Consider the following 23791-nt stretch of genomic DNA (forward strand, 5'->3'; position numbering starts at 1 on the left):
AATCAAAAACAGCAGAAGAAAAATCACACCCTGGAGGAGCATCTGTCTGGCGTTCAGCGCCAGAACAGAGCATGGTTCTGGCGCTGAACGCCCAAAATGGGCAGCTTCTGGGCGCTGAACGCCAGAACAAGCATGGTTCTGGCGTTCAACGCCAGAAATGGCACACAAATGGGCGTTGAACGCCCAAAATGGCCACCAACCTGGCGCTGAACGCCCAGAGTTGGGTACAAAGGCATTTTTACATGCCTAATGGTGCAGGGATGTAAATGCCTTGACACCTTAGGATCTGTGGACCCCACAGGATCCACTCAGGATCTGTGGACCCCACAGGATCCCCACCTACCTCCACTCACTTCTTCTCACCACTCTCTTTCACACAACCCCATAAACACTCTTCCCTATTAACTCTTTACCACTCACATCCAAACACCCACTTTCCTTCAAAATTCAACATCTCTTTCCCACCCAATCCCACCCATATGGCCGAATACACATCTCCCTCCATCTCCTCCATATCTTCTTCTTATTCTTCTATTCTTTCTTCTTTTGCTCGAGGGCGAGCAACATTCTAAGTTTGGTGTGGTAAAAAGCATAGCTTTTTTGTTTTTTCCATAACCATTGATGGCACCTAAGGCCAGAGAAGCCTCTAGAAAGAGGAAAGGGAAGACAAAAGCTTCCATCAAGGGTCTATAGCTCAGTGGTAGAACATTTGACTGCAAATCAAGAGATCCCTGAGATACCTCAGGGGATACATTTTCTTCCACACAATTATTGGAAGCAACTAAGGGTGGAACATCAAGAGCACTCCATCATCCTTCATGAAATCAGAGAAGATCTAAAAGCAATGAAGGAGGAGCAGCAAAGACAAGGAAGAGACATAGAAGAGCTCAAGGACATCACTAAGGTGGACTCATTCCTTGTTCTTACTTTCTCTGTTTTTCATTTTCTATGTTATGTGCTTATCTATGTTTGTGTCTTCAGTACATGATCATTAGTAGTTAGTAACTTTGTCTTAAAGTTATAAATGTCCTATGAATCCATAACCTCTCTTAAATGAAAAAATGTTTTAATTTAAAAGAACAAGAAGTACATGAGTTTCAAATTTATCCTTGAACTTAGTTTAATTATATTGATGTGGTGACAATGCTTCTTGTTTTCTGAATGTATGCTTGAACAGTGCATATGTCTTTTGAAGTTGTTGTTTACGAATGTTAAATATGTTGGCTCTTGAAAGAATGATGACTAGGAGACATGTTATTTGATAATCTGAAAAATCATAAAAATGATTCTTGAAGCAAGAAAAAGCAGCAAAGAGCAAAGCTTGCAGAAAAAAAAAAAGAGAAAAAAAAATAGGCGAAAAAAAATAGAAAGAAAAAGAAAAAGCAAGCAGAAAAAGCCAATAACCCTTAAAACCAAAAGGCAAGGGCAAATAAAAAGGATCCCAAGGCTTTGAGCATCAGTGGATAGGAGGGCCTAAAGGAATAAAATCCTGGTCTAAGCGGCTAAACCAAGCTGTCCCTAACCATGTGCTTGTGGCGTGTAGGTGTCAAGTGAAAACTTGAGACTGAGCGGTTAAAGTCAAGGTCCAAAGCAAAAACAAAGAGTGTGCTTAAGAACCCTGGACACCTCTAATTGGGGACTTTAGCAAAGCTGAGTCACAATCTGAAAAGGTTCACCCAGTTATGTGTCTGTGGCATTTATGTATCCGGTGGTAATACTGGAAAACAAAGTGCTTAGGGCCACGGCCAAGACTCATAAAAAAGCTGTGTTCAAGAATCATCATACTAAACTAGGAGAGTCAATAACACTATTCGAAATCTGAAGTTCCTATAGATGCCAATCATTCTAAACTTCAAATGGATAAAGTGAGATGCCAAAACTATCCAAGAGGCAAAAAGCTATAAGTCCCGCTCATATGATTGAAACTATGTTTCATTGATAGTTTGGAATTTATAGTATATTCTCTTCTTTTTATCCTATTTGATTTTCAGTTGCTTGGGGACAAGCAACAATTTAAGTTTGGTGTTGTGATGAGCGGATAATTTATACGCTTTTTGGCATTGTTTTTAGTATGTTTTTAGAAGGATCTAGCTACTTTTAGGAATGTTTTCATTAGTTTTTATGTTAAATTCACATTTCTGGACTTTACTATGAGTTTGTGTGTTTTTCTGTGATTTCAGGTATTTTCTGGCTGAAATTGAGGGACTTGAGCAGAAATCAGATTCAGAGGTTGAAAAAGGACTGCTGATGCTGTTGGATTCTGACCTCCCTGCACTCAAAGTGGATTTTCTGGAGCTACAGAACTCGAAATGGCGCGCCTCCAATTGCGTTGGAAAGTAGACATTCAGGGCTTTCCAGCAATATATAATAGTCTATACTTTGGCCAAGAATTGATGACGTAAACTGGCGTTCAACGCCAGCTTTCTACCCAAATCTGGCGTCCAGCGCCAGAAAAGGATCCAAAACCAGAGTTGAACGCCCAAACTGGCACAGAAGCTGGCGTTCAACTCCACAAATGGCCTCTGCACGTGCAACACTCAGGCTCAGCCCAAACATACACCAAGTGGGCCCAGGAAGTGGATTTATGCATTAATTACTTACTCATGTAAACCCTAGTGACTAGTTTATTATAAATAGGACCTTTTACTAGTCTTTTTGACCATCTTTGGATCTTTGGATTACCTTATGATCCTTTGATCACGTTTTAGGGGGCTGGCCATCTCAGCCATGCCTGGACCTTCACTTATGTATTTTTTACGGTAGAGTTTCTGCACTCCATAGATTACGGTGTGGAGCTCTGCTGTTCTTCAAAGATTAATGCAAAGTACTACTGTTTTCTATTCAATTCTTCTTATTTCGCTTCTAAGATATCCATTCGCACCCAAGAACGTGATGAAGGTGATGATTATGTGTGACGCTCATCACCATTCTCCCCTATGAACGCGTGCCTGACAAACACTTCTGTTCTACATTAATTAAGCTAGAATGAGTATCTCTTAGATCTCCTACCCAGAATCTTCGTGGCATAAGCTAGAATGATGGCAGCATTCAAGAGAATCCGGAAGGTCTAAACCTTGTCTGTGGTATTCTGAGTAGGATTCAATGATTGAATGACTGTGACGAGCTTCAAACTCGCGAGTGCTGGGCGTTAGTGACAGACGCAAAAAGGAGGGTGAATCCTATTCCAGCATGATCGGGAACCGACAGATGAATAGCCGTGCCGTGACAGGGTGCGTGAGCATATTATTCACTGAGAGGAGGGGATGTAGCCACTGACAACGGTGATGCCCTTGCATAAAGCCAGCCATGGAAAGGAGTAAGACTGATTGGATGAAGATAGCAGGAAAGCAGAGGTTCAGAGGAACGAAAAGCATCTCCATTCGCTTATCTGAAATTCCTATCAATGATTTACATAAGTATCTCTATCCCTATTTTATTATATAATATTCGAAAACACCATTATCACTTTATATCTGCCTGACTGAGATTTACAAGGTAACCATAGCTTGCTTCATACCGACAATCTCCGTGGGATTCGACCCTTACCCACGTAAGGTATTACTTGGACGACCCAGTGCACTTGCTGGTTAGTTGTATCGAAGTTGTGACAATCATGAATTAAGATCAGAGCACCAAGATTTGGAGCCATTACCAGGATTTGTTCGAGCCTGGAGATCACAATTTCGTGCACCAATTAGCCGTGCGGTGACAGCGCACCTGGACCATTTTCACTGAGAGGACGGATGGTAGGCATTGACAATGGTGATCCACCAACACACAACTTGCCATAGGAAGAACCTTGCGTGTGTGAAAAGGAAGACAGGGAGAAAGCAGAGATTCAGAAGACAAAGCATCTCCAAAACTCCAACATATTCTCTATTACTACATAACAAGTATTTAATTCATGCTCTTTTATTTTTCGCAATCCAAACTGATAATTATAATTGATATCGTGACTAAGAATTACAAAATAACCATAGATTGCTTCAAGCCAACAATCTCCGTGGGATTCGACCCTTACTCACGTAAGGTATTACTTGGACGACCCAGTGCACTTGCTGGTTAGTGGTACGAGTTGTGAAAAGTGTGATTTACAATTCGTGCACCAGGCCCGGTTCAATCCGTTAGCGTTTTTAGCCCGTTTGGCCCAACTTTGGGCCAAACCTTCAAAATTAATGCCCGGTTTTCCATTTCTACTGTTTTTCTAAGGTTTTTGACTGTTTCCACTTTTCTTGCGCAGCACCGGGTAGACTTGAACCGGTTCAACTGGTTCAATGCCGGTTTGTGGTTTTTCATGGTTTTTCATAGAAAACACATTTTCTGACTCGGAAAGACCCTCTGAGTCCAAAAATGATGTTTAAAACCTCAAATTTTCACTCTAACTTTTCAGAATCAAACTGGGCAACATAACCACTCAATTAACCGGTTCAATTAACTGTAGTTCTTACACTCAAGGTCTTACCAGTGGCAGCTGATGTAGATGGTTACCAAGAGGTCCTTTCACAGCGCGTGATGAGCGGATAATTTATACGCTTTTTGGCATTGTTTTTAGTATGTTTTTAGTAGAATCTAGTTACTTTTAGGGATGTTTTCATTAGTTATTATGTTAAATTCACATTTCTGGACTTTACTATGAGTTTGTGTGTTTTTCTGTGATTTCAGGTATTTTCTGACTGAAATTGAGGGACTTGAGCAAAAATCAGATTTAGAAGTTGAAGAAGGACTGCCGATGCTGTTGGATTCTGACCTCCCTGCACTTAAAGTGGATTTTCTGGAGCTACAGAACTCAAAATGGCGCGCTTCTAATTGCGTTGGAAAGTAGACATCCAGGGCTTTCCAGAAATATATAATAGTCCATACTTTGGCCAAGAATTGATGACGTAAACTGGCGTTCAACGCCAGCTTTCTACCCAAATCTGGCGTCCAGCGCCAGAAAAGGATCCAAAACCAGAGTTGAACGCCCAAACTGGCACAGAAGCTGGCGTTCAACTCCACAAATGGCCTCTGCACGTGCAACACTCAGGCTCAGCCCAAACATACACCAAGTGGGCCCAGGAAGTGGATTTATGCATCAATTACTTACTCATGTAAACCCTAGTGACTAGTTTATTATAAATAGGACCTTTTACTAGTCTTTTTGACCATCTTTGGATCTTTGGATTACCTTATGATCCTTTGATCACGTTTTAGGGGGCTGGCCATCTCAGCCATGCCTGGACCTTCACTTATGTATTTTTTACGGTAGAGTTTCTGCACTCCATAGATTACGGTGTGGAGCTCTGCTGTTCTTCAAAGATTAATGCAAAGTACTACTGTTTTCTATTCAATTCTTCTTATTTCGCTTCTAAGATATCCATTCGCACCCAAGAACGTGATGAAGGTGATGATTATGTGTGACGCTCATCACCATTCTCCCCTATGAATGCGTGCCTGACAAACACTTCTGTTCTACATGAATTAAGCTAGAATGAGTATCTCTTAGATCTCCTACCCAGAATCTTCGTGGCATAAGCTAGAATGATGGCAGCATTCAAGAGAATCCGGAAGGTCTAAACCTTGTCTGTGGTATTCTGAGTAGGATTCAATGATTGAATGACTGTGACGAGCTTCAAACTCGCGAGTGCTGGGCGTTAGTGACAGACGCAAAAAGGAGGGTGAATCCTATTCCAGCATGATCGGGAACCGACAGATGAATAGCCGTGCCATGACAGGGTGCGTGAGCATATTATTCACTGAGAGGAGGGGATGTAGCCACTGACAACGGTGATGCCCTTGCATAAAGCCAGCCATGGAAAGGAGTAAGACTGATTGGATGAAGATAGCAGGAAAGCAGAGGTTCAGAGGAACGAAAAGCATCTCCATTCGCTTATCTGAAATTCCTACCAATGATTTACATAAGTATCTCTATCCCTATTTTATTATATAATATTCGAAAACACCATTATCACTTTATATCTGCCTGACTGAGATTTACAAGGTGACCATAGCTTGCTTCATACCAACAATCTCCGTGGGATTCGACCCTTACCCACGTAAGGTATTACTTGGACGACCCAGTGCACTTGCTGGTTAGTTGTATCGAAGTTGTGACAATCATGAATTAAGATCAGAGCACCAAGATTTGGAGCCATTACCAGGATTTGTTTGAGCCTGGAGATCACAATTTCGTGCACCAATTAGCCGTGCGGTGACAGCGCACCTGGACCATTTTCACTGAGAGGACGGATGGTAGGCATTGACAATGGTGATCCACCAACACACAACTTGCCATAGGAAGAACCTTGCGTGTGTGAAAAGGAAGACAGGGAGAAAGCAGAGATTCAGAAGACAAAGCATCTCCAAAACTCCAACATATTCTCTATTACTACATAACAAGTATTTAATTCATGCTCTTTTATTTTTCGCAATCCAAACTGATAATTATAATTGATATCGTGACTAAGAATTACAAAATAACCATAGATTGCTTCAAGCCAACAATCTCCGTGGGATTCGACCCTTACTCACGTAAGGTATTACTTGGACGACCCAGTGCACTTGCTGGTTAGTGGTACGAGTTGTGAAAAGTGTGATTTACAATTCGTGCACCAGGCCCGGTTCAATCCGTTAGCGTTTTTAGCCCGTTTGGCCCAACTTTGGGCCAAACCTTCAAAATTAATGCCCGGTTTTCCATTTCTACTGTTTTTCTAAGGTTTTTGACTGTTTCCACTTTTCTTGCGCAGCACCGGGTAGACTTGAACCGGTTCAACTGGTTCAATGCCGGTTTGTGGTTTTTCATGGTTTTTCATAGAAAACACATTTTCTGACTCGGAAAGACCCTCTGAGTCCAAAAATGATGTTTAAAACCTCAAATTTTCACTCTAACTTTTCATAATCAAACTGGGCAACATAACCACTCAATTAACCGGTTCAATTAACTGTAGTTCTTACACTCAAGGTCTTACCAGTGGCAGCTGATGTAGATGGTTACCAAGAGGTCCTTTCACAGCGCGTGATGAGCGGATAATTTATACGCTTTTTGGCATTGTTTTTAGTATGTTTTTAGTAGAATCTAGTTACTTTTAGGGATGTTTTCATTAGTTATTATGTTAAATTCACATTTCTGGACTTTACTATGAGTTTGTGTGTTTTTCTGTGATTTCAGGTATTTTCTGACTGAAATTGAGGGACTTGAGCAAAAATCAGATTTAGAAGTTGAAGAAGGACTGCCGATGCTGTTGGATTCTGACCTCCCTGCACTTAAAGTGGATTTTCTGGAGCTACAGAACTCAAAATGGCGCGCTTCTAATTGCGTTGGAAAGTAGACATCCAGGGATTTCCAGAAATATATAATAGTCCATACTTTGGCCAAGAATTGATGACGTAAACTGGCGTTCAACGCCAGCTTTCTACCCAAATCTGGCGTCCAGCGCCAGAAAAGGATCCAAAACCAGAGTTGAACGCCCAAACTGGCACAGAAGCTGGCGTTCAACTCCACAAATGGCCTCTGCACATGCAACACTCAGGCTCAGCCCAAACATACACCAAGTGGGCCCAGGAAGTGGATTTATGCATCAATTACTTACTCATGTAAACCCTAGTGACTAGTTTATTATAAATAGGACCTTTTACTAGTCTTTTTGACCATCTTTGGGTCTTTGGATTACCTTATGATCCTTTGATCACGTTTTAGGGGGCTGGCCATCTCAGCCATGCCTGGACCTTCACTTATGTATTTTTTACGGTAGAGTTTCTGCACTCCATAGATTACGGTGTGGAGCTCTGCTGTTCTTCAAAGATTAATGCAAAGTACTACTGTTTTCTATTCAATTCTTCTTATTTCGCTTCTAAGATATCCATTCGCACCCAAGAACGTGATGAAGGTGATGATTATGTGTGACGCTCATCACCATTCTCCCCTATGAACGCGTGCCTGACAAACACTTCTGTTCTACATGAATTAAGCTAGAATGAGTATCTCTTAGATCTCCTACCCAGAATCTTCGTGGCATAAGCTAGAATGATGGCAGCATTCAAGAGAATCCGGAAGGTCTAAACCTTGTCTGTGGTATTCTGAGTAGGATTCAATGATTGAATGACTGTGACGAGCTTCAAACTCGCGAGTGCTGGGCGTTAGTGACAGACGCAAAAAGGAGGGTGAATCCTATTCCAGCATGATCGGGAACCGACAGATGAATAGCCGTGCCGTGACAGGGTGCGTGAGCATATTATTCACTGAGAGGAGGGGATGTAGCCACTGACAACGGTGATGCCCTTGCATAAAGCCAGCCATGGAAAGGAGTAAGACTGATTGGATGAAGATAGCAGGAAAGCAGAGGTTCAGAGGAACGAAAAGCATCTCCATTCGCTTATCTGAAATTCCTACCAATGATTTACATAAGTATCTCTATCCCTATTTTATTATATAATATTCGAAAACACCATTATCACTTTATATCTGCCTGACTGAGATTTACAAGGTGACCATAGCTTGCTTCATACCAACAATCTCCGTGGGATTCGACCCTTACCCACGTAAGGTATTACTTGGACGACCCAGTGCACTTGCTGGTTAGTTGTATCGAAGTTGTGACAATCATGAATTAAGATCAGAGCACCAAGATTTGGAGCCATTACCAGGATTTGTTCGAGCCTGGAGATCACAATTTCGTGCACCAATTAGCCGTGCGGTGACAGCGCACCTGGACCATTTTCACTGAGAGGACGGATGGTAGGCATTGACAATGGTGATCCACCAACACACAACTTGCCATAGGAAGAACCTTGCGTGTGTGAAAAGGAAGACAGGGAGAAAGCAGAGATTCAGAAGACAAAGCATCTCCAAAACTCCAACATATTCTCTATTACTACATAACAAGTATTTAATTCATGCTCTTTTATTTTTCGCAATCCAAACTGATAATTATAATTGATATCGTGACTAAGAATTACAAAATAACCATAGATTGCTTCAAGCCAACAATCTCCGTGGGATTCGACCCTTACTCACGTAAGGTATTACTTGGACGACCCAGTGCACTTGCTGGTTAGTGGTACGAGTTGTGAAAAGTGTGATTTACAATTCGTGCACCAGGCCCGGTTCAATCCGTTAGCGTTTTTAACCCGTTTGGCCCAACTTTGGGCCAAACCTTCAAAATTAATGCCCGGTTTTCCATTTCTACTGTTTTTCTAAGGTTTTTGACTGTTTCCACTTTTCTTGCGCAGCACCGGGTAGACTTGAACCGGTTCAACTGGTTCAATGCCGGTTTGTGGTTTTTCATGGTTTTTCATAGAAAACACATTTTCTGACTCGGAAAGACCCTCTGAGTCCAAAAATGATGTTTAAAACCTCAAATTTTCACTGTAACTTTTCAGAATCAAACTGGGCAACATAACCACTCAATTAACCGGTTCAATTAACTGTAGTTCTTACACTCAAGGTCTTACCAGTGGCAGCTGATGTAGATGGTTACCAAGAGGTCCTTTCACAGCGCGTGATGAGCGGATAATTTATACGCTTTTTGGCATTGTTTTTAGTATGTTTTTAGTAGAATCTAGTTACTTTTAGGGATGTTTTCATTAGTTATTATGTTAAATTCACATTTCTGGACTTTACTATGAGTTTGTGTGTTTTTCTGTGATTTCAGGTATTTTCTGACTGAAATTGAGGGACTTGAGCAAAAATCAGATTTAGAAGTTGAAGAAGGACTGCCGATGCTGTTGGATTCTGACCTCCCTGCACTTAAAGTGGATTTTCTGGAGCTACAGAACTCAAAATGGCGCGCTTCTAATTGCGTTGGAAAGTAGACATCCAGGGCTTTCCAGAAATATATAATAGTCCATACTTTGGCCAAGAATAGATTACGCAAACCGGCGTTCAACGCCAGCTCTCTGCCCAATTCTGGCGTCCAGCGCCAGAAAAGGGTCCAAAACCAGAGTTGAACGCCCAAACTGGCATAAATGCTGGCGTTCAACTCCAAGAAGGACCTCTACACGTGCAACACTCAAGCTCAGCCCAAGCACACACCAAGTGGGCCCCGGAAGTGGATTTATGCATCAATTACTTATTTCTGTAAACCCTAGTGACTAGTTTGTTATAAATAGGACCTTTTACTATTGTATTAGATATCTTTGGACGCCTGGTTCTTAGATCAGAGGGGCTGGCCATTCGGCCATGCCTGGACCTTTCACTTATGTATTTTCAACGGTAGAGTTTCTACACTCCATAGATTAAGGTGTGGAGCTCTGCTGTTCCTCAAAGATTAATGCAAAGAACTACTGTTTTCTATTCAATTCATCTTATTTCGCTTCTAAGATATTCATTCGCACTTCAATATGAATGTGATGAACGTGACAATCATCATCATTCCCTATGAACGCGTGCCTGACAACCACTTCCGTTCTACCTTCGACTGAATGAGTATCTCTTAGATCTCTTAATCAGAATCTTCGTGGTGTAAGCTAGAATGATGGCGGCATTCAAGAGAATCCGGAAAGTCTAAACCTTGTCTGTGGTATTTCGAGTAGGATTCAATGATTGAATGACCGTGACAGGGTGCGTTGACCATTTTCACTGAGAGGATAAGATGAAACCATTGACAAGGGTGATGCCTCCAGACGATTAGCCGTGCCGTGACAGGGCATTTGGATCATTTTCCCGAGTGAAGACCGAAAGTAGCCATTGACAATGGTGATGTATCACATAAAGCCAGCCATGGAAAGGAGTAAGACTGATTGGATGAAGGCAGCAGGAAAGCAGACGTTCAGAAGAACGAAAGCATCTCTATTCGCTTATCTGAAATTCTCACCAATGATTTACATAAGTATTTCTATCCCTATTTTATTAATTATTTTCGAAAACCCCATTACTATTTTATATCCGCCTGACTGAGATTTACAAGGTGACCATAGCTTGCTTCATATCAACAATCTCCGTAGGATTCGACCCTTACTCACGTAAGGTATTACTTGGACGACCCAGTGCACTTGCTGGTTAGTTGTGCGAAGTTGTGAACCATGGTATTGGCATCATGTTTTTGGCGCCATTACCAGGGAAAGAAAGAGCGATGAATTTTACATAATCAAAGTGTAATCACAATTTCTGCGCACCAAGTTTTTGGCGCCGTTGCCGGGGATTGTTCGAGTTTGGACAACTGACGGTTCATCCTGTTGCTCAGATTAGGTAATTTTCTTTTTGTTTTATTTTCAAAAATTTTTCAAAAAAAAAAAAATTTTCAAAAATTTCTCCTTTGTTTTCGAAAAAAAATAAAATAAAAATGTTTTCAAAAAAAAAATGTTTTCTAAAATATATTTTCCTTCAGAACTTTCAAGAATGAATTCTAATGTTTCATGAAGCATGTTGAAGCCTGACTGGCTGTAAAGCCACGACTGTAGGGCATGTTAGGCTTGTCATGTCTGATTTACATACTAAAGCTTGGCTGGCTATTAAGCCATGCCTGACCCTTTGATTGGAGCTTTAGAGCATAAGATTCCTGGAATTCATATTAAAAATTTTGAATCCTTATTTTTCTTTTTCATAATAATTTTCAAAAAAATACAAAAAAATTAGAAAAGCATAAAAATAAAAAATATTTGTGTTCTTGTTTGAGTCTTGAGTCATGTTATAAGTTTGGTGTCAATTGCATGTGCATCTTGCATTTTTCGAAAATTCTCATGCATTCATAGTGTTCTTCATGATCTTCAAGTTGTTCTTGGTAAGTCTTCTTGTTTGATCTTTGCATTTGCATTTTTTGTGTCTTTTCTTGTTTTTCATATGCATTCTTGAATTCTTAGTGTCTAAGCATTAAAGAATTCTAAGTTTGGTGTCTTGCATGTTTTCTTTGCATTAAAAATTTTTCAAAAATGTGTTATTGATGTTCATCATGATCTTCATAGTGTTCTTGGTGTTCATCTTGACATTCATAGTGTTCTTGCATGCATTCCTTGTTTTGATTCAAAAATAAAAGAGAAAAACATGAAAAATGATGTTTTTAATTTTTTTCTCTCTCATCATAAAAAAAAAGTAAAAAAAAATCAAAAAAATATCTTTCCTTTTTTCTCTCTCATACATTCGAAAATTGGATTTGACTTTTTCAAAAATTTTTAAAATCTAGTTGTTTCTTATGAGTCAAATCAAATTTTCAATTTGAAAAATCTTATCTTTTTCAAAATCTTTTTCAAAAATCAAATCTTTTTCATTTTTCTTAGTTATTTTCGAAAATTATAAAAATATTTTTCAAAAATCTTTTTCTTAACTTTATCACATAATTTTCGAAAATAACATCACCAATTAATGTTTTGATTCAAAAATTTCAAAGTTTGTTACTTGCTTGTTAAGAAAGATTCAAACTTTAAGTTTTAGAATCATATCTTGTGATTTCTTGTGAATCAAGTCATTAATTGTGATTTTAAAAATCAAATTTTTTTTTAAAAACTAATTTCTATCCTATCTTTTCAAAAATATCTTCTCATCATATCTTTTTCAAAAATTTGATTTCAAGATATCTTTTCTAACTTCCTAACTTCTTATCTTTTCAAAATTGACTTTCAAAATTTGTTTCAACTAACTAACCAACTTTTTGTTTGTTTCTATCTTTTTCAAAACTACCTAACTAACTCTCTCTCTCTCTCTAATTTTCGAAAATATCTCCCTCTTTTTCAAAATTTCTTCTTAATTAAACTAATTATTTTATTTTTTATTTGAATTTTCGAAAAACTATTAACCCTTTTCAAAATTAATTTTCGAAAATTACTAACCTTTTTCAAAAAGTATTTTCAAAAATCACTAACTCTTTTTCAAAAAATTATTCATCTACTAACATCTCTTCCTCACTCACCAAATTCGAACCCTCTCTTCCATCTGTGTTCGAATTTTTTCTTCCTCTTTTCTTCTAACTCACACTGGGACCTCTATACTGTGGTAAAAAGGACCCCTATTATTATTATTTTTCTGTTCTCTCTTTTTCATATGAGCAGGAGCAAGGACAAGAACATTCTTGTTGAAGCAGATCCAGAACCTGAAAGGACTTTGAAGAGGAAATTAAGAGAAGCTAAATTACAACAATCCAGAGAGAACCTTTCAGAAATTTTCGAACAGGAAGAGGAGATGGCAGCCGAAAATAATAATAATGCAAGGAGAATGCTTGGTGACTTTACTGCACCTAATTCCAATTTACATGGAAGAAGCATCTCCATTCCTGCCATTGGAGCAAACAACTTTGAGTTGAAACCTCAGCTAGTCTCTCTGATGCAGCAGAACTGCAAGTTTCATGGACTTCCATCTGAAGATCCTTTTCAGTTCTTAACTGAATTCTTGCAGATCTGTGATACTGTTAAGACTAATAGAGTAGATCCTGAAGTCTACATGCTCATGCTTTTCCCTTTTGCTGTAAGAGACAGAGCTAGAGTGTGGTTGGACTCTCAACCCAGAGATAGCCTGAACTCTTGGGATATACTGGTCACGGCTTTCTTAGCCAAGTTCTTTCCTCCTCAAAAGCTGAGCAAGCTTAGAGTGGACGTTCAGACCTTCAGACAGAAAGAAGATGAATCCCTCTATGAAGCTTGGGAGAGATACAAAGGACTGACCAAAAAGTGTCCTTCTGACATGCTTTCAGAATGGACCATCCTGGATATATTCTATGATGGTCTGTCTGAGTTATCTAAGATGTCATTGGATACCTCTCCAGGTGGATCCATTCACCTAAAGAAAATGCCTGCAGAAGCTCAAGAACTCATTGACATGGTTGGAAATAACCAGTTCATGTATACTTCTGAAAGGAATCCTGTGAATAATGGGACGCCTATGAAGAAGGGAGTTCTTGAGATTGATACTCTGAATGCCATATTGGCTCAGAACAAAATATTGACTCAGCAAGTCAATATGATTTCTCAGAGTCTGAATGGAATGCAAGCTGCATCCAATAGTACTCAAGAGGTATCTTCTGAAGAAGAAGCTTATGATCCTGAGAACCCTGCAATAGCAGAGGTGAATTACTTAGGTGAACCTTATGGAAACACCTATAACTCATCATGGAGAAATCATCCAAATTTCTCATGGAAGGATCAAAAGCCTCAATAAGGCTTTAATAATGGTGGAAGAAATAGGTTTAGCAATAGCAAGCCTTTTCCATCATCCACTCAGCAACAGACAGAGAATTCTGAGCAGAATCCATGTAGCTTAGCAAACTTAGTCTCTGATCTGTCCAAGGCCATTGTAAATTTCATGAATGAAACAAGGTCTTCCATTAGAAATTCTGAAGCACAAGTGGGCCAGCTGAGTAAAAGGATTACTGAAATCCCTCCTAGTACTCTCCCAAGCAATACAGAAGAGAATCCAAAAGGAGAGTGCAAGGCCATTGACATAAGCAGCATGGCCGAACCTGTAAGGGAAGGAGAGGACATGAATCCCAAGGAGGAAGACCTCCTGGGACGTCCAGTGATCAATAAGGAGCTTCCCTCGGAGGAACCAAAGGACTCTGAGGCTCATCTAGAGACCATAGAGATTCCATTGAACCTCCTTATGCCATTCATGAGCTCTGATGAGTATTCCTCTTCTGAAGAGAATGACGATGTTACTGAAGAGCAAGCTGCCAAGTTCCTTGGTGCAATCATGAAGCTAAATGCCAAATTATTTGGCATTGATACTTGGGAAGATGAACCTCCCTTGTTCATCAATGAACTAAGTGATCTGGACCATGATCTTTATGGCTCTGTGTGACCTTGGTTCAGGGATAAACCTCATGCCCCTCTCTGTAATAGAGAAACTGGGAATCTATGGGGTGCAAGCTGCTGAAATCTCATTAGAGATGGCAGATAATTCCAGAAAACAGGCTTATGGACAAGTAGAGGACGTGTTAGTAAAGGTTGAAGGCCTTTACATCCCTACTGATTTTAGAGTCTTAGATACTGGGAAGGAAGAGGATGAATCCATCATCCTAGGAAGACCTTTCCTAGCCACAGCAAGAGCTGTGATTGATGTGGACAGAGGAGAATTGATCCTTCAATTGAATGAGGACAACCTTGTATTTACAACTCAAGATCTCTCTCTGCATCCATGGAGAGGAAGCAGAAGAAGCTTCTCTCAAAGCAGAGTCAAACAAAGCCCCCACAGTCAAACTCTAAGTTTGGTGTTGGGAGGCCACAACCAAACTCTAAGTTTGGTGTTGAACTCCCATATCCAAACTCTAAGTTTGGTGTTGGAGAGTCTCAACAATGCTCTGAACATCTGTGAGGCTCCATGAGAGCCCACTATCAAGCTATTGATATTAAAGAAGCGCTTGTTGGGAGGCAACCCAATTTTTATATATCTAACTATATTTTTCTTAGATATATGTCTTTATAGGTTCATGATCATGTGGAGTCACAAAATAAACAAAAAAATTGAAAACGGAATCAAAAACAGCAGAAGAAAAATCACACCCTGGAGGAAGCACCTGCCTGGCGTTCAACGCCAGAACAGAGCATGGTTCTGGCGCTGAACGCCCAAAATGGGCAGTATCTGGGCGCTGAACGCCCAAAATGGGCATCATCTGGGCGCTGAACGCCAGAATGATACCCTGGAGAAGAGCTGGCACTGAACGCCCAGAACAAGCATGGTTCTGGCGTTCAACGCCAGAAATGGCCAACAAATGGGCGTTGAATGCCCAAAATGGGCACCAACCTGGCGCTGAACGCCAAGAGTTGTGTGCAATGGCATTTTACATGCCTAATGGGTGCAGGGATGTAAATCCTTGACACCTCCGGATCTGTAGACACCACAGGATCACCTCAAGATCTGTGGACACCACAGGATCATCTCAGGATCTGTGAAACCTCACAGGATCCCTACCCACCTCACCCTCTCTTTCTCCATTCATGACCATCCCTTCTGTTTTCTATTCACCACTCACATCCATACACACATCCCCCCATCTCCTCCATATCTTCTTCTTCTTCTTCTATTCTTTCTTCTTTTGCTCGAGGGCGAGCAACATTATACGTTTGGTGTGGTAAAAGCATAAGGTTTTTGTTTTTCCTTTACCATTAATGGCACCTAAGACCGGAGAAACCTCCAGAAAAGGGAAAGGGAAGACAAAGGCTTCCACCTCCGAGTCATGGGAGATGGAAAGATTCATCTCAAGGGTCTATAGCTCAGTGGTAGAACATGTGGCTACAAATCAAGAGATCCCTGAGATACCTCAGGGGATGCATTTCCCTCCACATAAATATTGGGAGCAAATCAACACCTCCCTAGGAGAATTAAGTTCCAACATGGGACAATTAAGGGTGGAACATCAAGAGCACTCCATCATCCTTCATGAAATTAGAGAAGATCAAAAAGCTATGAGGGAGGAGTAACAAAGACAAGGAAGAGACATAGAAGAGCTAAAGGACATCATTGGTTCCTCAAGAAGGAAATGCCACCATCACTAAGGTGGATTCATTCCTTGTTCTTATTTCTTCTGTTTTTCGTTTTCTATGTTTTGTGCTTATCTATGTTCGTGTCTTCATTACATGATAATTAGTATTTAGTAACTATGCCTTAAAGATATGAATGTCCTATGAATCCATCACCTCTCTTAAATGAAAAATTTTTTAATTCAAAAGAACAAGAAGTACATGAGTTTTGAATTTATCCTTGAACTTAGCTTAATTATATTGATGTGGTGACAATGCTTCTTGTTTTCTGAATGAATGCTTGAACAGTGCATATGTCTTTTGAAGTTGTTGTTTAAGAATGTTAAATATGTTGGCTCTTGAAAGAATGATGACTAGGAGACATGTTATTTGATAATCTGAAAAATCATAAAAATGATTCTTGAAGCAAGAAAAAGCACCAAAGAACAATGCTTGAAGAAAAAAAAAATATAGGCGAAAAAAATTAGAAAGAAAAAGAAAAAGCAAGCAGAAAAAGCCAAAAGCTCTTAAAACCAAGAGGCAAGAGCAAAAAGCCAGTAACCCTTAAAACCAAAAGGCAAGGGCAAATAAAAAGGATCCCAAGGCTTTGAGCATCAGTGGATAGGAGGGCCTAAAGGAATAAAATCCTGGCCTAAGCGGCTAAACCAAGTTGTCCCTAACCATGTGCTTGTGGCGTGAAGGTGTCAAGTGAAAACTTGAGACTGAGCGGTTAAAGTCAAGGTCCAAAGCAAAAAAAGAGTGTGCTTAAGAACCCTGGACACCTCTAATTGGGGACTTTAGCAAAGCTGAGTCACAATCTGAAAAGGTTCACCCAATTACGTGTCTGTGGCATTTATGTATCCGGTGGTAATACTGGAAAACAAAGTGCTTAGGGCCACGGCCAAGACCCATAAAGAAGCTGTGTTCAAGAATCATCATACTGAACTAGGAGAGTCAATAACACTATCTAAACTCTGAGTTCCTATAGAAGCCAATCATTCTGAACTTCAATGGATAAAGTGAGATACTAAAACTATTCAAGAGGCAAAAAGCTATAAGTCCCGCTCATATAATTGAAGCTATGTTTCATTGATAGTTTGGAATTTATAGTATGTTCTCTTTTTTTTATCCTACTTGATTTTCAGTTGCTTGGGGACAAGCAACAATTTAAGTTTGGTGTTGTGATGAGCGGATAATTTATACGCTTTTTGGCATTGTTTTTAGTATGTTTTTAGTAGAATCTAGTTACTTTTAGGGATGTTTTCATTAATTTTTATGTTAAATTCACATTTCTGGACTTTACTATGAGTTTGTGTGTTTTTCTGTGATTTCAGGTATTTTCTGACTGAAATTGAGGGACTTGAGCAAAAATCAGATTCAGAGGTTGAAGAAGGACTGCTGATGCTGTTGGATTCTGACCTCCCTGCACTCAAAATGGATTTTCTGGAGCTACGGAACTCAAACTGGCGCGCGCTTCCAATTGCGTTGGAAAGTAAACATCCAGGGCTTTCCAGCAATATATAATAGTCCATACATTGGCCAAGAATAGACGACGCAAACTGGCGTTCGACGCCTGCTCTCTGCCCAATTCTGGCGTCCAGCGCCAGAAAAGGGTCCAAAACCAGAGTTGAACGCCCAAACTGGCATAAATGCTGGTGTTCAACTCCAAGAAGGACCTCTACATGTGCAACACTCAAGCTCAGCCCAAGCACACACCAAGTGGGCCCCGGAAGTGGATTTATGCATCAATTACTTATTTCTGTAAACCCTAGTGACTAGTTTATTATAAATAGGACCTTTTACTATTGTATTAGATATCTTTGGACGCCTGGTTCTTAGATCAGAGGGGCTGGCCATTCGGCCATGCCTGGACCTTTCACTTATGTATTTTCAACGGTAGAGTTTCTACACTCCATAGATTAAGGTGTGGAGCTCTGCTGTTCCTCAAAGATTAATGCAAAGTACTACTGTTTTCTATTCAATTCATCTTATTTTACTTCTAAGATATTCATTCGCACTTCAATCTGAATGTGATGAACGTGACAATCATCATCATTCCCTATGAACACGTGCCTGACAACCACTTCCGTTCTACCTTCGACTGAATGAGTATCTCTTAGATCTCTTAATCAGAATCTTCGTGGTGTAAGCTAGAATGATGGCGGTATTCAAGAGAATCCGGAAAGTCTAAACCTTGTCTGTGGTATTCCGAGTAGGATTCAATGATTGAATGACTGTGACGAGCTTCAAACTCGCGATTGCTGGGCGTTAGTGACAGACGCAAAATGATAGTAAATCCTATTCCAGCATGATCGAGAACCGACAGATGAATAGCCGTGCCGTGACAGAGTGCGTTGACCATTTTCACTGAGAGGATAAGATGAAACCATTGACAAGGGTGATGCCTCCAGATGATTAGCCGTGCCGTGACAGGGCATTTGGATCATTTTCCCGAGAGAAGACCGAAAGTAGCCATTGACAATGGTGATGTATCACATAAAGCCAGCCATGGAAAGGAGTAAGACTGATTGGATGAAGGCAGCAGGAAAGCAGAGGTTCAGAGGAACGAAAGCATCTCTATTCGCTTATCTGAAATTCTCACCAATGATTTACATAAGTATTTCTATCCCTATTTTATTAGTTATTTTCGAAAACCCCATTACTATTTTATATCCGCCTGACTGAGATTTACAAGGTGACCATAGCTTGCTTCATACCGACAATCTCCGTGGGATTCGACCCTTACTCACGTAAGGTATTACTTGGACGACCCAGTGCACTTGCTGGTTAGTTGTGCGAAGTTGTGAACCATGGTATTGGCAACATGTTTTTGGCGCCATTACCAGGGAAAGAAAGAGCGATGAATTTTACATAATCAAAGTGTAATCACAATTTCTGCGTACCAGCGCGCCTCATCCGATTTTGGTTGGGATGCGATCCTCTGGGTAATTGGTGGACCGATGTCATTTTGGATACGAGGGAATCTCCGGCCCGGGCCCAAGAGCATTGATGCGCGTCATCTCACTGTCGAGGCTCGAGCATGGACTCAGATCTTATCTCATTACGTGCTCCCAAGCCCTCACGAGTCGTCGATCACCGCGGACCTAGCCCTACTAGTTTGGTTCATACTTACTGAGCGGCCGGTCGACATCGCTCGCCTCATCTGCCAAGACATGGATCATGTTCATACCAAGGGTAACCTACCTTTCCCCACCCTGGTGACGGAGTGAGTTGCTGCAGCTGGTGTTCCCCGGGAAACAAAGGATCGGAGAGCAATGATTCCGGTAGAGGGCGACGTCGTCCCAACCGAAAAATATCTCAAGCCTCCAGCAGAGACCGGAGACCTTGCCATAGCTATCCCTTTGGACATCCCCACCACTTCATCCGCCCCACCACAAAGATCCACCCACCAACTTCTTGTAGACCTCCACTTAAAGACGGACCGATACGAACAGCGGAACCAATGCTGGTTCGCTTATGTGAAGAAGCTTTTGAGTTTTGTGACCGCACCTATGGAGGAACCAGAGATCTCCACATCCACTTCAAACTTAAGTGAAGATAGCAATCATGAAAGGGATAGTGGAAGTTCCGGACCCGATCGGCCCTTGCGCCCTACCGATAGCACAGAGGACCGTGCTAATTCTTAAGTGTGGGGAGGTCATTCGACCGATCTCCATAGGTAACACCCAAATAAACTTTGATTTTCGTTTGCTAGTTAGGATAGATTACATGAGTAGTTTTTGTTTTTTGACACCTTTTGCATGATAGTTGTTTCTTGATTAGGACTACTTAGTTAGGGTAAGGACGTCTTTTCCAAGAAACAGTGTTTTTAGGGCACCCTACCAATTTAAAAAAAAAAATTGGTGTTTAAGCTTGCTTGAAGAATGTATTTTGGAACATGGTTCTTGAGCTAAGAACACAAGCTTGTGAGATTTGAGCCTAATTGCGTGGTTACATCATATAACCACTTACTTCCATTCTCGTGTGCATTGTTCTCCTTCTTTGACTGTAATCCTTGGTTTGTTTGACTCTATATGTCCATTATTGTGTGTATGTATGCAAATAAGTGATTGAGGCCATCAATTCATTTAGCCACTTGCCCAAATAGCTTTACCTTACAACAACCATTGTTAGCCAACTTTGAGTCTACGATTAACCCACTTTGTTCTCTAATTTAGCACATTACAAGCCTTTAGGCGGAAAACCAAGAATGTTCTTTATTTGGATCTTTGATTAGCTTAGGCTAGTGTGTGTATGTCATTCAAGTGTGGGGAAACTTGGGGCATTGGTTGGGAAAAGGGTATGTTTTGTATTTTCATTGAAGATATTGGGAATTGGGTACATACTCGTGTATTAATTAAATGTTTAAACCATATGCATTGATACCCTTGTATATAATTACATCAAAAAAGAGAAAAATAAATGGAAAAAAGGGGACAAAATGCCCCAAAGTGAAGTTCAATAAGAATCAATGCATATGTGTGGTGATAAGAAAGAGAATGCATGAGTATATGAAAAGTGAAGAATGGGTAGTTAGGTTAGCACTTAAATTGTATAGGTTGTCGTAGGTTAGGTGGGAAGCTTAGGTTAATCAAAGATTCAAATTTCAAGCTCACTTGACCATATGTATCCATACCTTGACCCTAGCCCCATTACAACCTAAGAAAAGACCTCATGATATATGCATGCATGCATGGAATAATTGTTGATTGTTAGAGGAAGAACAAATTTTGGAAAGCATGATTAGGGGGGGGGGGGAATTGAGTCATCAACCCTATACACCAAGTGAATAGAGTGCAAACACTTCCGGTCAGGGTTCAAGGCTCAACTCCTTGTTCCCGACTTTCATTAGCATTCCTCATGTAAGCTATGCACACCCCACTTTGATGTTTAAATTGGTAGAGTTCATATATCCCTATGTACTCATATTTGTTCTTGGATGATTGATTCACTCTTGACCAAGTAGGTAGTAGCATCCATATTAGTTGCATTCATATAGGTATATTGCATCTCATAAGACCCCATTCTCTTGTGACTCTTTGGGCTTTTGACTTCTTTTAGCATGAGGACATGCTTGGTTTAAGTGAGGGGAGGTTGATAAACCCCATTTTTAGGGTTTATCTTGTATGGAATTTGGGGATTTTATCAATATTCTTTCAGACTTATTCATATAAAATGCATGGTTTTATGTTTCCATTCCAATTTTGCTTCATGGTTGAAAACATGCTTCTTTTACACTAAATATGCTATATTTTAATCCTCTTCTATTATCATTCGATGCCGTAATCTGTTTGTTAAGTGATTTCAGAGTTTATAGGGTATGGATAGCCTAGAAGAGAGGAAGGAAGCATGCATAAATGGAAGGAGCATGGAAAAAGGGAGCTTTGGAGCTTAAGCAGCGACGCGTACACGTGCCTTACGCATACGCGTGGATGCGCGCTGCTAGGATCGACGCGAAGAAGCCGGCGCATTCGCGTGTCTGGGCAAGAACCTCATGGATGCGCACGCGTGCTATGCACGTACGCGTGGATTGCAAAAACTCTAAGGATGCGCACGCATGACCCACGCGTACGCGTCAGTGCTCGCATGTGATTTTTAAGTGAAATCATGCTTGGCGACTTCACAGAGACTGTGGGGCCTAATCTGAAGCAATTTTGGTGCCAAAAGACTTAAAATGACCAAGGGATGAGGGGATTCAGATCATTCACACTATTACACACTTTTAGTTAGTTTTGGAAGTTACATTTTTAGAGAGAGAAACTCTAACTTCTCTCTAGGTTTTTGCTTTCTCAATTTCAACTTCTCTTGGATCCATTGGTGAGATCTATTGTCAATTCAATTCTACATTGCTTCAATTTGTAGATTTAATTCTTCTACTCCCAATTTAGTGTTCTTGTTGCTCAAGTTACTTTGGATCTTAGATTTGGATCTTGTTACTTTGATTTCTATTAATGCATTGAGGTATTTCATGTTCATTATTATTAATTGTTTGATTGTTGTTAATTTCTTGTAGTGAATACCTTTGATTTGAATTTTCTTCTCAATTTCACAATGTCTTTCATTCTTACTCTCCAAGTGTTTGAGAAAATGCCAGCTTTAGCTATGGAGTAGACTTTTCATTCTTGGCTTGGGGGTTGAGTTATTGGAGACACTTGAATTGTCAATGTCCTTTGTTGATTATCAATTGGAAATTGCTAATTAATTTGCATGTCACTAAAGTTAGACTTCCCTAGGGTTTGACTAGGACTTGTGAATCCAAATTGATTACCTTCACTTGACTTTCCTTCATAGTTAGGGGTTGACTAAGTGGAGCAATAACCAATCGTTGTCACAATTGATGGAGATTATGATGATAGGAATTCCAATTCTCACCCTAGCCAAGGCTTTTACATTGATTTATTGTCATTCACACTTGTTAGCTTATTCCTTTCTTGCACTAAACTCCAAAATACCAAGACAACTCCTAACCAATGATGTGCATCTTAGGGCAACTCCTAGGGAGAATAACTCGGGACTCTACTCCCGGTTATTGATTTGAATTATGGTGATACATTTTCTAATTTTGATTGTGAGAATTGCGTGTTGGTTTAGACTATACTCACGACGAAATTTCATTGATAAATTCTTTACCGACACAAAAATCTCGCATCACACGCGCATCTAGAGCAAACACCCGGCCTTGTTGCTTATTCCGGCCCGTATCTTGGTTCCTCCGATGATTGCAATCCTTGGCAATATGTCTAGGCAGTCCACAGTTAAAGCATATACCTCTTCCTCTCTTCTGGTGGAACTGGTCATAGTTAGCTCCTCTGAAGTGGCCTTGATCCTGAAGATGTTGAGGAGCATGCCCATCCTTCTTAAAGTTTTGTCCCTTTAGTTGAAAGAATTCTCCATGGTATCGGTCGTTGTTACCTCCACGAGTATCCCTTGCCAAAGCCACCTTCCTAGCACATTCTTCTACAACTCTTGCTTTGTTCACTAATGTGGAGAATCTCCTAATCTCCAACGGAGCCACAACAGTCATGATGTCATCCTTGAGCCCTCCTTGGTACTTGATGCATTTCCATCCTTCGTAGGACTCAGGAATACTGACATAGGAAAATTGTCGGTTTAGAAATTTCACAAAAATAATCTCGTTGATGTATAGATCCAAACCAATAATTAACCCTCAATTAAAGTTTAATTTTGTTTGTTACGATGCAAAACAATAAAAATCGAGAGTATTTAAACCTCGGGTCATCTCTCAAAGGAATTGCAGGGAAGTGTGCATATTATTTTTTATGAGAAAATGGGGGTTGTGATGACAATTGACAAGAAATGTAAATGACAAGAAAGTAAAACTATAACTAAGGAACTATAAATGCTAAAAGAGCTAAAAAATCAAAGCTAACAAAAAGGAATGACAATCAATCAATCTAAAAAGCCTTGGCTAGGGGTG

General features: G+C 40.3%; 1 non-coding gene across 1 annotated transcript; it reads right to left on the minus strand.

Moving 5' to 3' along the window:
* Positions 1–13480: 13480 nt before the first annotated feature.
* Positions 13481–13588, minus strand: LOC148553340 (small nucleolar RNA R71). The gene has a single exon (XR_015892887.1). It is a non-coding gene; the product is annotated as a small nucleolar RNA R71 (small nucleolar RNA).
* Positions 13589–23791: the final 10203 nt, after the last annotated feature.

Source organism: Arachis ipaensis, chromosome B7 (assembly GCF_059453495.1).
Source record: "Arachis ipaensis isolate K30076 ecotype BB chromosome B7, ASM5945349v1, whole genome shotgun sequence".
NCBI lineage: Eukaryota > Viridiplantae > Streptophyta > Magnoliopsida > Fabales > Fabaceae > Arachis > Arachis ipaensis.